General features: G+C 51.5%; 1 protein-coding gene across 3 annotated transcripts in view; it reads right to left on the bottom strand.

Annotated features, from left to right (window-relative positions):
* The window catches only part of crtc3 (CREB regulated transcription coactivator 3), an 84,845-nt gene that overhangs the window by 51,848 nt on the left and 18,767 nt on the right, over positions 1-14,230 (bottom strand). The window lies entirely within an intron of this gene.

Genomic DNA, 14,230 nt, shown 5'->3' with positions numbered 1-14,230 from the left:
ATTCCACAATTTAAGCTAATAATCTCCCCACAGGCTCACCTTTCTTCTTTTTTTTAAAATTTAGATTACCCAATTATTTTTTCCAATTAAGGGGCAATTTAGAGTGGCCAATCCACCTACTCTGCACATTTTTGGGTTGTGGGGGCGAAACCCACGCAGACACGGGGAGAATGTGCAAACTCCACACGGACAGTGACCCAGAGCCGGGATCGAACCTGGGACCTCAGCGCCGTGAGGCGGTTGTGCTAACCACTGGCCCACCGTGCTGCCCTAGGCTCACCTTTCTAACCAACTTTCCCAATCTCTCAATTTGCCAATTTACAAATAACCCTGAGCATTTCAATCTTGTTTCCAAAGAAATCACACAGTTTATCCTGCTTACTGCAGTCGCTCTGGCTGCCCAGTCAGTCCAATTTAAGGTTATTAACACCGATTTGAACACTAGAATCCAATGTAAACAGATTGAGCAAGATGCAGTACAGCTGGATATAATTGTGTTGTACGTCCCTCTCCCCGTTTCAACCTTCTTTTCCCCTTTTCAACCACGGATGTTGCTACAACATGACAGGACATTAAGTGCCCTCTGACACTTCAAGCAGGTAGCCATGCTTCAGGCACGAGCCCCAGCAGTGAAGGTCAACGGGTCATTCTACCATAGGAAGCATCACAATCAAATTTGATATCGCCTTCATCTAACATGCACACTTTCCACTGGACACTACTCAGGAATTGGCACCCAAGACTTATTTTTACCCTCCTGAGTTCAACAGCAGTTCACCAGCTGTGATCAGTTCATTCAGCGCAGGCTGGGGATTAAAGCTAGGCTTTTCCTGGTTGTACTATCTGCCGCCTCTGCTCGGGGAGACTATGAATCTGCTCACCTCCAGAAATATTTGCTCCTGGCGTCACTTCACAGAATATATTTGTGACTCAAAGTACATGAATTATTTAGCACAGTATTAAGTCATCGGAAAAATTAACTGTACATTAATCACAGATTGGTCTGACGTCAAATCGAGTGGAAAAAGACAACTAATTAAAAACATTACTTCCCCCCCACCAAACTAACACCACCCACTTCACACCCAGATCGTCCACTTTCAGCTCTAGAACCTTACCTAATTTCACACTTGCCTGTCTTCAAAATGATGTTCACTGTGCTTTTCTAACCTCCTACCTCTATAGTCCCATCCTGCTCAAAGAAAAGCTTGTCCAAAATCCTGTTCCCATGCTGAGCCCTAATGTATCCTCACTCCTGCCCCGACCTACTTAGATGGAGATCTCTGTGTTTATCGACAAGTCACTGTCCAGCCTCATCCCGCTGCCTCCTTCAGCCTCGCACCCAGCCCTACCCTGGTCTCTTCGACTCTGGACTATGTATCCTCTCTCCTTGATCCCTAATTAGTGGAAGAGATTTCAACTCACCCAGGCGAGCAAGCAGAAGCACTTGGGGGTTTATCCCTATGGAGGACGAACCTACCAATGTTGACAAACAACCAGATCCTCAAATCTGATGAGTCTTAAATTTCATGTGTCAAATTTAAAAAATATCAGATCATAATCAGAGGGCAGCACGGTAGCACAAGTGGCTAGCACTGTGGCTTCACAGCGCCAGGGTCCCGGGTTTGATTCCCCGCTGGGTCACTGTCTGTGCGGAGTCTGCACGTTCTCCCCGTTTCTGTGTGGGTTTCCTCCGGGTGCTCCAGTTTCCTCCCACAGTCCAAAGATGTGCAGGTTAGGTAGATTGGCCATGATAAATTGCCCTTAGTGACCAAAGGTTTAGGAGGGGTTATTGGGTTACGGGGATACGGTGGAAGTGGGGGCTTAAGTGGGTCGATGCAGACTCAATGGGCCGAATGGCCTCCTTCTGCACTGTATGTTCATAACAATGGTCCAGAGCTCAAGAATGAATGGTGCCCCTCTTGCAGTTTTACAGGAATGCTGCCCATGCCAGCCCCTCACCCACCTTAGCCCCCATGATGTTACAGGAATGCAGTCCATCATGCATGGCATGACAGTAATGGTACCCACCCTCCACCATAGTTAGAAGCAATGGGAATGCTATCAATCCCTTCCTAGTAACTTCACATGCTTTTCCCTCATTTACAAATCCGTTGAAGTTTTGCCTTACCAATTCTCCAATCTATTCCAGTCCCGTGTTTATCCTGTACAGCTTTCCAACGTTGGCTCTTTGTCCGTCTGTATGTATGTATGTCCCTCCTGAATGACCATTGGCCCTGTCCTTCAGAAATCCCCCCCCCCCTCTCACGGCATCTCCTCCTGTATTACAAAACCTAGTCCACGGTTCTCAATCCCTGTGGAGCCCCCAACATTTGTGATTCCCCTCAATACATTTAACAGCAAGAAAACCTCTGATTCTTCCCATGGAGAACAGCAAGATGCAGCAGAAGGATTCACGAGCTGATCTGCCAGGTGACAGGCTGTGACGTGTACGCACCTTCCATCAGCTGTAACTATTTTTATGCACGGGGGGGGGGGGGGCTAATACCTAAATGAAGGAGAGGTTTAATGGTCAAGTGTTATTGCAAACAAGTAGCCCAGTGGATGTCAACCTGGAAGTCATAGGCAAACCTCCATTCTGTGGGATGGGGTTCACATCCAGCACCCCCTGATTCAGAGTGAGAAGGTTCAGCAGCTCTTTCAGCAGTTTAAGGGGTTCCGCCCTGGTTTTGGTCTGGAGGAGGTGATCTTCCACATATTGAAGCAGACCTCCCCAATTGGGAATACATTGGCAAGGCAGGGTGCCCGGAAGGGGGAACCATAGCAACCCCTCATTACCGAACAGATCGATGCTGTGACCGTCAGCCAGACGAAGGTCGAAGACCGTAAACAGGTTCAAAGCACTGACCAAGATCTGAAACAAATTCAGGAGGGAGCACACCTCACTTCCTTGGACAAACGTCAGGATACAATCACTGTACACGACGGGCTAGTCCATCAAACCCCGACCGGGGACCAGAACCAAATCATGTACCAAAATCACCATGTCCAGGGCCACCAAGGGACAGGAATCACGGGTGAACACATTGTGCTGATGGCCAGACATAAACCAGGACATACGACACTATGTCGATAATTGTATAGTCCGTGCCCAAAACAATTCCGACAAATATGCTCACAAGGGAGAACTGAGACACAAGGCCCGAGATGGCGCGCATTGTGTACCTTCCTCAATCCAGTGGGATGGTGGCAAGGATGAACCGCATCCTCAAGGACACAATCCGCAAGACCGTCCAACAAAACAACCACACCTGGAACAAAGTCCTGCCCTTTGCTCTGGTGATAGTGCGTAACCCAGTTTCCAGCTCCACCGGGTTCACCCCCCGCCCCCGATCGTACCCCCATGGACCCCAGATGCAAGATTCCGCCTGACAGCACTCAGGAAAAGAGGCAAGTTGCAATTAGACAATTTAGCAACTGCGTACGGTGCAGGGATATCCACAATTAACATGCTTGATTTGGCTTGATTTGGACAACCAGCCCAGAGTCTTCACCCGACAGGTTAAACAGGCGTTGGAAAGTTTGAATGAGAACACTCAGCAGGATACAGAGGGAGATTCGGCCAGGGACAAGGCCAGCAGCCTTATGTTTGCTGTGCGAGAAGGGTATGCCCAAACTGTCAATCAGGTGGTCAAAGGGAGGGTGGAGGATGATGCTAGGCAACAGAACCAAACCCTGCGCAGTGTCTATGGGAAATGGATGGTCGGGCAGCTAAGAGAGAACCTCGACCAGGTCAGCAGGGGGAAGATCCCGTGATAGATCAGCGATGAGTAGATCGAGCACCTGCCCCGGAGAAACCCCTATGTCACTAACTCTCAATTATGACAACTGATCAATGATAGTTGGAGAGGAACCGCGGGGTTTAGTACTAGGGACAATGTTAGGAATCCCCGTGATATCAAAAAACAAAGTCGGGTCGCGAGTCCTTGAGGCAGAAAATATGGGAGTCATTCAAGAGGGAATGTGGATAGGATATGGTGGGGCCTGAACATAGGTGGTTGAGAAAGAAGGGAAGCTCATAGGTGTCAATCTGGACCAACGTGCGCACACAGACAGAGCCGCTGTGTGTCAGTACCCAGTATATTTAAGAAATTTGGAATCTGGAAAGCGATGTCATCCAGGTAGCCTGCAGGGAGGAGGAGGAAGAATATTGTATCACAACCTCACTAGGACAATACCAGTCTGGGTATTTGGGTGACCCGGATCGAGCTAGACTTTCTGGCACCCAGAGTTCCCGCCATAACCTTATATGGTACCAGGTTACGTTACGTGCAGACAATACAGCCGGTGATGGACACCACAGGATGGGTCCCTGGTGTCCCACTGAACGGCCATCAATAATTCCATTGGGTATTACGACCCACGCCCGAGACCTCATTAGCTGAAGGCCAGGGAACTTTCTGGAAAGGCACATCGGGGTGGAGGGAGGAGATAAAGGTGGACCCCCAAAACACACACCAGCAAAGATTTGGCGTGGAGTTGATCTAGAAGATTGGACGACTGACCAGAGATGTAAGAAAGCAGTGTGCAAGACCCACCTTTACAACGATGACCCTGAGGAAATCGAAACTCAGAACCGGACCCACAAAGTGACTGGCTCCATCGACTCAGATAGTATTCAGAATCTTGGGATCATTTAATAATATCTTGGGATAATTTAAGGGTAGCTGGTTATACTACTTAGAACATACAGTGCAGAAGGAGGCCATTCGGCCCATTAAGTCTGTACCGACCCACTTAAGCCCTCACTTCCACCCTATCCCCATAACACAATAACCCCTCCTAACCTTTTTGGACACAAATGGCAATTTACCATGACCAATCCACCTAACCTGCACATCTTTGGACTGTGGGAGGAAACCGGAGCACCCGGAGGAAACCCACGCAGACACAGGGAGAATGTGCAGACTCCGCACAGACAGTGACCCAAGCCGGGAATCGAACCCGGGATCCTGGCACTGTGAAGCCACAGTGCTAGCCACTGTGCTACCGTGCTACCCTTGTTAAATAAATTTGATATTTGATCACCATTGTTCACCTCACCCGTAAAGACATCTGGGGAAAATATTTGAGTAGCAAACCGGTCAAAGTGTTTGAGATTTTACAGACAACAAGAGGCTGGAATATTTTTTAAATATAAATTTAGAGTACCCAATTCATTTTTTGTAATTAAGGGGCAATTTAACTTGGCCAATCCATCTTCCCTGCACATCTTTGGGTTGTGCGGGCGAAACACACGCAGAAACGGAAAGAATGTGCAAACTCCACACTGACAGGGACCCTGGGCCGGGATCGAATCTGGGACCTTGCCGCCTTGAGGCAGCAGAGCTAACCCACTGCGCTGCCTTGCTGCCCTAGGAGTCTGGAATGTTGGCAGTAAACCTCTCTCTATCAGTACAAGAGCAGGGCATAATAGTTTACTCAGAGCTTCAAGTATAAAGTATACATAAAATTCTAATGAATGCAATGTATTTCAGATATTGTCAAACAAGTATGGATGGCCCGACTTTAGTTTAAAACAGAGTTTAAAACAGCGAGAGGAGAGCCGGGAGTTTCAATGTTTAAAACAGCGAGAGGGGAGCCGGGAGTTTCAGAGTTTAAAACAGCGAGAGGAGAGCCGGGAGTTTCAGTATCTAAAACAGGGAGAGGGGAGCCGGGAGTTTCAGTGTTTAAAACAGGGAGAGGGGAGCCGGGAGTTTCAGAGTTTAAAACAGCGAGAGGGGAGCCGGGAGTTTCAGTGTTTCAAACAGCGAGAGGGGAGCCGGGAGTTTCAGTGTTTCAAACAGCGAGAGGAGAGCCGGGAGTTTCAGTGTTTCAAACAGCGAGAGGAGAGCCAGGAGTTTCAGTGTTTCAAACAGCGAGAGGAGAGCCGGGAGCAGAGAGGAGCGGACCTGCGCGGGACACTGCGCTGGACACTGCGCTGGACACTGCGCTGGACACTGCGCTGGACACTGCGCTGGACACTGCGCTGGACACTGCGCTGGACACTGCGCTGGACACTGCGCTGGACACTGCGCTGGACACTGCGCTGGACACTGCGCTGGACACTGCGCTGGACACTGCGCTGGACACTGCGCTGGACACTGCGCTGGACACTGCGCTGGACACTGCGCTGGACACTGCGCTGGACACTGCGCTGGACACTGCGCTGGACACTGCGCTGGACACTGCGCTGGACACTGCGCTGGACACTGCGCTGGACACTGCGCTGGACACTGCGCTGGACACTGCGCTGGACACTGCGCTGGACACTGCGCTGGACACTGCGCTGGACACTGCGCTGGACACTGCGCTGGACACTGCGCTGGACACTGCGCTGGACACTGCGCTGGACACTGCGCTGGACACTGCGCTGGACACTGCGCTGGACACTGCGCTGGACACTGCGCTGGACACTGCGCTGGACACTGCGCTGGACACTGCGCTGGACACTGCGCTGGACACTGCGCTGGACACTGCGCTGGACACTGCGCTGGACACTGCGCTGGACACTGCGCTGGACACTGCGCTGGACACTGCGCTGGACACTGCGCTGGACACTGCGCTGGACACTGCGCTGGACACTGCGCTGGACACTGCGCTGGACACTGCGCTGGACACTGCGCTGGACACTGCGCTGGACACTGCGCTGGACACTGCGCTGGACACTGCGCTGGACACTGCGCTGGACACTGCGCTGGACACTGCGCTGGACACTGCGCTGGACACTGCGCTGGACACTGCGCTGGACACTGCGCTGGACACTGCGCTGGACACTGCGCTGGACACTGCGCTGGACACTGCGCTGGACACTGCGCTGGACACTGCGCTGGACACTGCGCTGGACACTGCGCTGGACACTGCGCTGGACACTGCGCTGGACACTGCGCTGGACACTGCGCTGCGGGGAGGAGCGGACCTACGCGGGACACTGCGCAGGGCACTGCGCAGGGCACTGCGCTGTGGGGAGGAGCGGACCTACGCGGGACACTGCGCGGGGCACTGCGCTGTGGGGAGGAGCGGACCTACGCGGGACACTGCGCGGGGCACTGCGCTGTGGGGAGGAGCGGACCTGCGCAGGGCACTGCGCTGTGGGGAGGAGCGGACCTGCGCGGGACACTGCGCTGCAGGGAGGAGCGGACCTGCGCGGGACACTGCGCTGCAGGGAGGAGCGGACCTGCGCGGAACACTGCGCTGCAGGGAGGAGCGGACCTGCGCGGAACACTGCGCTGCAGGGAGGAGCGGACCTGCGCGGAACACTGCGCTGCAGGGAGGAGCGGACCTGCGCGGAACACTGCGCTGCAGGGAGGAGCGGACCTGCGCGGAACACTGCGCTGCAGGGAGGAGCGGACCTGCGCAGGGCACTGCGCTGCAGGGAGGAGCGGACCTGCGCGGAACACTGCGCTGCAGGGAGGAGCGGACCTGCGCGGAACACTGCGCTGCAGGGAGGAGCGGACCTGCGCAGAACACTGCGCTGCAGGGAGGAGCGGACCTGCGCGGGACACTGCGCTGCGGGTGGGACAGCTGATTGTTTGTTTATTTCAAATTGAAAAAAACCCGGTACGGTGACATCACAGGAGACTGTGACCTGATTGGCTGAAAGGCAGACTGGACTAAATTTGAATATTTGCGGAGTTACTAGTTTTAATTTGATTTAAATTACTAGTTTTAAGTTGATTTCAATTACTATTTTTTAATTTTTTAATCTCACTTCAAAAAATATGTTGGGTTGATTTAAATTACTATTTTTAAGTTGATTTAAATAACTTTTTAATTTTAATTAAATAACTTTTTAATTTGCTGTCAGATCAAGCAAGATAAATACTCAGCGATAAAGCTAATTAAATAGTATAAAAGAGATTGGATATAACCCGACACAAAAAACATCTTTCTAAAGTTCAATTTCAAAAGTTTAATTTAAAGGAATAAATCATGGCAGGACAGCTCCAAGTGGTCTGCTCCTCTTGCTCAATGTGGCAGGCTGGAGATAGTTCCAGGGTCAGCATGTGTGCAGGAAGTGTCTCCGGTTACAGCTCTTGGAAGCTCGAGTTTCAGAGCTGGAGCGGTGGCTGGAGACACTGTGGAGCATCCGCGAGTCGGAGAGCATTGTGGACAGCACGTATAGAGAGGTGGTCACACCGCAGGCTCAGACTCCGCAGGCAGGAAGGGAATCGGTGACCACCAGACAGAGCAAGAGAGCGAGGCAGGTAGTGCAGGAATCTCCTGTGGTCATTCCCTTGCAGAACAGATATACCGCTTTGGATACTGTTGAGGGGAATGGCCTCTCAGGGAAAAACAGCAACAGCCAAACACGTGGCACCACAGTTAATTCTGCTGCAGAGGGGAGGGGTGATAAGTGTGACAGTGCAATAGTTATAGGGGATTCAATGGTAAGAGGAATAGACAGGCGTTTCTGTGGCCGCAAACGAGACTCCAGGATGGTATGTTGCCTCCCTGGTGCTCGGGTCAAAGATGTCTCGGAGCAGTTACAGGACATTCTGGAGGGGGAGGGTGAACAGCCAGTGGTCGTGGTACACATCGGTACAAATGACATAGGTTAAAAATAAAAGGGATGAAGTCCTAAGAACAGAATACAGGGAGCTCGGAAGGGAGTTAAGAAATCGGACCTCGAAGGTAGTGATCCCGGGATCACGTGCTAGTCAGAGTAGAAACAACGGGAGATATAGGATGAATACAGCGCCGGCCCTAGGGTTGCTGGCGCCCCGGGCAAGCTGAACTTCGGCGCCCTTGGGGAGGGGGGGCGGGGCCTGGGAGGGGGGGCGGACCCGCGGGGGGGGGGACCCGCAAGGGGGGGGGGGGGAGACCCGCAAGGGGGGGGGGGAGACCCGCAAGGGGGGGGGGGGGAGACCCGCAAGGGGGGGGGGGGGAGACCCGCAAGGGGGGGGGGAGACCCGCAAGGGGGGGGGGGGGGGAGACCCGCAAGGGGGGGGGGGGGGGGGGAGACCCGCAAGGGGGGGGGGGGGGGGAGACCCGCAAGGGGGGGGGGGGGGGGAGACCCGCAAGGGGGGGGGGAGACCCGCAAGGGGGGGGAGACCCGCAAGGGGGGGGGGGGGGAGACCGCAAGGGGGGGGGGAGACCCGCAAGGGGGGGGGGAGACCCGCAAGGGGGGGGGGGGAGACCCGCAAGGGGGGGGGGGGAGACCCGCAAGGGGGGGGGGGGGGAGACCCGCAAGGGGGGGGGGGGAGACCCGCAAGGGGGGGGGGGAGACCCGCAAGGGGGGGGGGGGGGAGACCCGCAGGGGGGGGGGGGGGGGGGGGGGAGACCCGCAGGGGGGGGGGGGGGAGAGACCCGCGGGGGGGGGAGAGACCCGCAGGGGGGGGGGGGAGACCCGCAGGGGGGGGGGGGGGGGAGACCCGCAGGGGGGGGGGAGACCTGCAGGGGGGGGGGGAGACCCGCAGGGGGGGGGAGCGGACCGGGGGGGGGGGGGGGAGCGGACGGGGGGGGAGTGATAATTGATTATTGATTATTGAAACCGCATGAGCAGATGGTAAATTGTTTTCTAACCTACACCAGATGACATGTAGTTCAACGGAGGGTTTTCAAAACTCTCACTGACAGTTTCAGCTTTTTCTCCCCTATGTTTAAAGAGCATGGGATTTTTATCCCCATGTTTAAAGATAAGCAAATTTTAAAAGCTTGAGACATGACATTTAAGCAGACCTTGGGGGTGAGGCTTCTGTATCTGGGTTCTGCACACCACTTAGCACACAGTAATAAAACTCCAAAAAAGGCCAAATAACTAAGTGTTATAACTAAGTATACCTGTGTCACCACCTTTGCACTGCAGCTTTTTGGCTCCCCTGTTAATCTCGTTGCACTTGTAAAGTGACCTGTGAATGAATGAGCGCTGGCCAGCTGAAATTTTTGGCGCTGAAACGGACAGCGCTGAAATTTTTGACGCTGAAACGTCCAGGCGCTGAAACGGCAGCGCTGAAACGTTGGCGCTGAACTGTCCCATTCCCCTGGGGGAGGTCGGCCACAGCGGGGGAGGTCGGCCACAGCGGGGGAGGTCGGCCACAGCGGGGGAGGGCGGCCACAGCGGGGGAGGGCGGCCACAGCGGGGGAGGGCGGCCACAGCGGGGGAGGGCGGCCACAGCGGGGGAGGGCGGCCACAGCGGGGGAGGGCGGCCACAGCGGGGGAGGGCGGCCACAGCGGGGGAGGGCGGCCACAGCGGGGGAGGGCGGCCACAGCGGGGGAGGGCGGCCACAGCGGGGGAGGGCGGCCACAGCGGGGGAGGGCGGCCACAGCGCATGCGCTGGTTGGCACCGGCCCAACTGCGCATGCGCGGGGAGAGGCTACTGATCAAGGTGTTAAGATTCAAAACAGGTATAAAAGCCAACAGAAGTGTACTTTACCTGAATGCTCGTAGTATTCGGAATAAGGTAAATGAGTTAATGCCGCAAATCATCGTGATTAGCCATTACTGAAACATGGTTAAAGGATGGTCACGGCTGGGAGTTAAATATCCAAGGGTATCAAACTATACGGAAGGACAGAGTGGATGGTAAGGGAGGTGGTGTAGCTCTGTTATTTAAGGATGACATCCGGGCAATAGTAAGGGATGACATTGTGCTATGGAGGATAAGGTTGAATCCATTTGGGTGGAAATCAGGAATAGGAAGGTGAAAAAGTCACTGATAGGAGTAGTCTATTGGCCACCAAATAGTAACGTTATGGTGGGGCAGGCAATAAACAAAAAAATAACTGATGCATGTAGAAATGGTACAGCAGTTATCATGGGGGATTTTAATCTACATGTTGATTGGTTTAACCAGGTCGGTCAAGGCAGCCTTGAAGATGAGTTCATAGAATGTATCCGCGATAGTTTCCTAGAACAGTATGTAATGGAACCTACGAGGGAACAAGCGGTCCTAGATCTGGTCCTGTGTAATGAGATAGGATTGATTAATGACCTCATAGTTAGGGATTCTCTCCGAAAGAGCGATCACATTATGGTGGAATTTAAAATACAGATGGAGGGTGAGAAGGTAAAATCAAACACTAGTGTTTTGTGCTTAAACAAAGGAGATTACAATGGGATGAGAGAAGAGCTAGCTAAGGTAGACTGGGAGCAAAGACTTTATTGTGAAACAGTTGAGGAACAGTGGAGAACCTTCCAAGCAATTTTTCACAGTGCTCAGCAAAGGTTTATACCAACAAAAAGAAGGACGGCAGAAAGAGGGAAAATCGACTGTGGATATGGAAGGAAATAAGGGAGAGTATCAAATTGAAGGAAAAAGCATACAAGTGGCAAAGATTAGTGGGCGACGAGAGGACTGGGAAATCTTTAGGGGACAAAAGAAAGCTACTAAAAAAGCTATAAAGAAGAGTAAGATAGATTATGAGAGTAAACTTGCTCAGAATACAAAAACAAATAGTAAAAGTTTCTACAAATATATAAAACAAAAAAAAAGAGTGGCTAAGGTAAATATTGGTCCTTTAAAAGATGAGAAGGGAGATTTAATAATGGGAGATGAGGAAATGGCTGAGGAACTGAACAGGTTTTTTGGGTCGGTCTTCACAGTGGAAGACACAAATAACATGCCAGCAACTGATGGAAATGAGGCTATGACAGGTGAGGACCTTGAGAGGATTGTTATCACTCAGGAGGTAGTGATGGGAAAGCTAATGGGGCTAAAGGTAGACAAGTCTCCTGGCCCTGATGGAATGCATCCCAGAGATCTAAAAGAGATGGCTAGGGAAATTGCAAATGCACTAGTGATAATTTACCAAAATTCACCAGACTCTGGGGTGGTTCCAGCGTATTGGAAATTAGCAAACGTGACACCACTGTTTAAAAAATGAGGCAGGCATAAAGCGGGTAATTATAGGCCAGTTAACTTAACTTCAGTAGTAGGGAAGATGTTGGAATCTATCATCAAGGAAGAAATAGCAAGGCATCTGGATGGAAATTGTCCCATTGGGCAGACGCAGCATGGGTTCATAAAGGGCAGGTTGTGCCTAACTAATTTAGTGGAATTTTTTGAGGACATTACCAGTGCGATAGATAACGGGGAGCCAATGGATGTGGTATATCTGGATTTCCAGAAAGCTTTTGACAAGGTGCCACACAAAAGGTTGCTGCAGAAGATAAAGATGCATGGCATGAAGGGTAAAGTAGTAGCATGGATAGAGGATTGGTTAATTAATAGAAAGCAAAGAGTGGGGATTAATGGGTGTTTCTCTGGTTGGCAATCAGTAGCTAGTGTGTCCCTCAGGGATCAGTGTTGGGCCCACAATTGTTCACAATTTACATAGATGATTTGGAGTTGGGGACCAAGGGCAATGTGTCCAAGTTTGCAGATGACACTAAGATGAGTGGTAAAGCAAAAAGTGCAGAGGATACCAGAAGTCTGCAGAGGGATTTGGGCAGGTTAAGTGAATGGGCTAGGTTCTGGCAGATGGAATACAATGTTGACAAATGTGAGGTTATCCATTTTGGTAGGAATAACAGCAAAAGGGATTATTATTTAAATGATAAAATATTAAAACATGCTGCTGTGCAGAGACACCAGGGTGTGCTAGTGCACGAGTCGCAAAACGTTGGTTTACAGGTGCAACAGGTGATTGAGAAGGCAACTGAGTTTTGTCCTTCATTGCTAGAGGGATGGAGTTTAAGACTAGGGAGGTTATGCTGCAATTGTATAAGGTGTTAGTGAGGCCACACCTGGAGTAGTGTGTTCAGTTTTGGTCTCCTTACCGGAGAAAGGACGTACTGGCGCTGGAGGGTGTGCAGAGGAGATTCACTAGGTTAATCCCAGAGCTGAAGGGGTTGGATTACGAGGAGAGGTTGAGTAGACTGGGACTGTACTCGTTGGAATTTAAAAGTATGCGGGGGGGGGGGGGGGATCTTAGAGAAACATATAAAATGATGAAGGGAAAAGATAGGAAGATAGGATAGATGCGGGCAGGCGGTTTCCACTGACGGGTGAAAGCAGAACTAGGGGGCATAGCTTCAAAATAAGGGGAAGTAGATTTAGGACTGAGTTTAGGAGGAACTTCTTCACCCAATGGGTTGTGAATCTATGAAATTCCTTGCCCAGTGAAGCAGTTGAGGCTCCTTCATTAAATGTTTTTAAGGTAAAGATAGATAGTTTTTTGAAGAATAAAGGGATTAAGGGTTATGGTGTTTGGGCCGGAAAGTGGAGCTGAGTCCACAAAAGATCAGCCATGATCTCACTGAATGGCGGAGCAGGCTTGAGGGGCCAGATGGCCTACTCCTGCTCCTAGTTCTTATGTTCTTATTTAATGAACCAGACATGTTCAGGGCACTGTAGATATGTTCTGTAGGAATGATTACCGTACAGTAATCTAATCAGGAAGGTGATTCCAACTCACTTGAGGCAAGTTCAATTAGTTCATAACTGTCAACTGATCCACAAGATTAGATTACAATCTCAAAATGACTCAGATATTAATACAAATGGGATCATTAAAACATTTACTCAGCAATTCTTCTGTGATTATGTTGTCAATTTTAGTCTACATCAAGGCGAGTCTTGCCAATGTTGGGGAATGGAGCACCGCATCAAAACACTCCCAGGACAGCGTAAAGCTCCCTCTACACTGTCCCCATCAAACACTCCCAGGACAGGTACAGCACGTGGTTAGATACAGAGTAAAGCTTCCTCTACACTGTCCCCATCAAACACTCCCAGGACAGGTACAGCATGGGGTTAGATACAGAGTAAAGCTCCCTCTACACTGTCCCCATCAAACACTCCTAGGACAGGTACAGCACGGGGTTAGATACAGAGTAAAGCTCCCTCTACACTGTCCCCATCAAACACTCCCAGGACAGGTACAGCACGGGGTTAGATACAGAGTAAAGCTCCCTCTACACTATCCCCATCAAACACTCCCAGGACAGGTGCAGCACGGGGTTAGATACAGAGTAAAGCTCCCTCTACACTGTCCCCATCAAACACTCCCAGGACAGGTACAGCATGGGGTTAGATACAGAGTAAAGCTCCCTCTACACTATCCCCATCAAACACTCCCAGGACAGGTGCAGCACGGGGTTAGATACAGAGTAAAGCTCCCTCTACACTGTCCCCATCAAACACTCCCAGGACAGGTACAGCATGGGGTTAGATACAGAGTAAAGCTCCCTCTACGCTGTCCCCATCAAACACTCCCAGGACAGGTATAGCACGGGGTTAGATACAGAGTAAAGCTCCCTCTACACTGTCCCTATCAAACGCCCCC

The sequence above is a fragment of the Scyliorhinus canicula genome, chromosome 24 (assembly GCF_902713615.1).
Source record: "Scyliorhinus canicula chromosome 24, sScyCan1.1, whole genome shotgun sequence".
In the NCBI taxonomy this organism is placed as follows: domain Eukaryota; kingdom Metazoa; phylum Chordata; class Chondrichthyes; order Carcharhiniformes; family Scyliorhinidae; genus Scyliorhinus; species Scyliorhinus canicula.
Note: the sequence above shows the minus strand (reverse complement) of the source record. Positions and strands in the feature narration are given on the sequence as shown.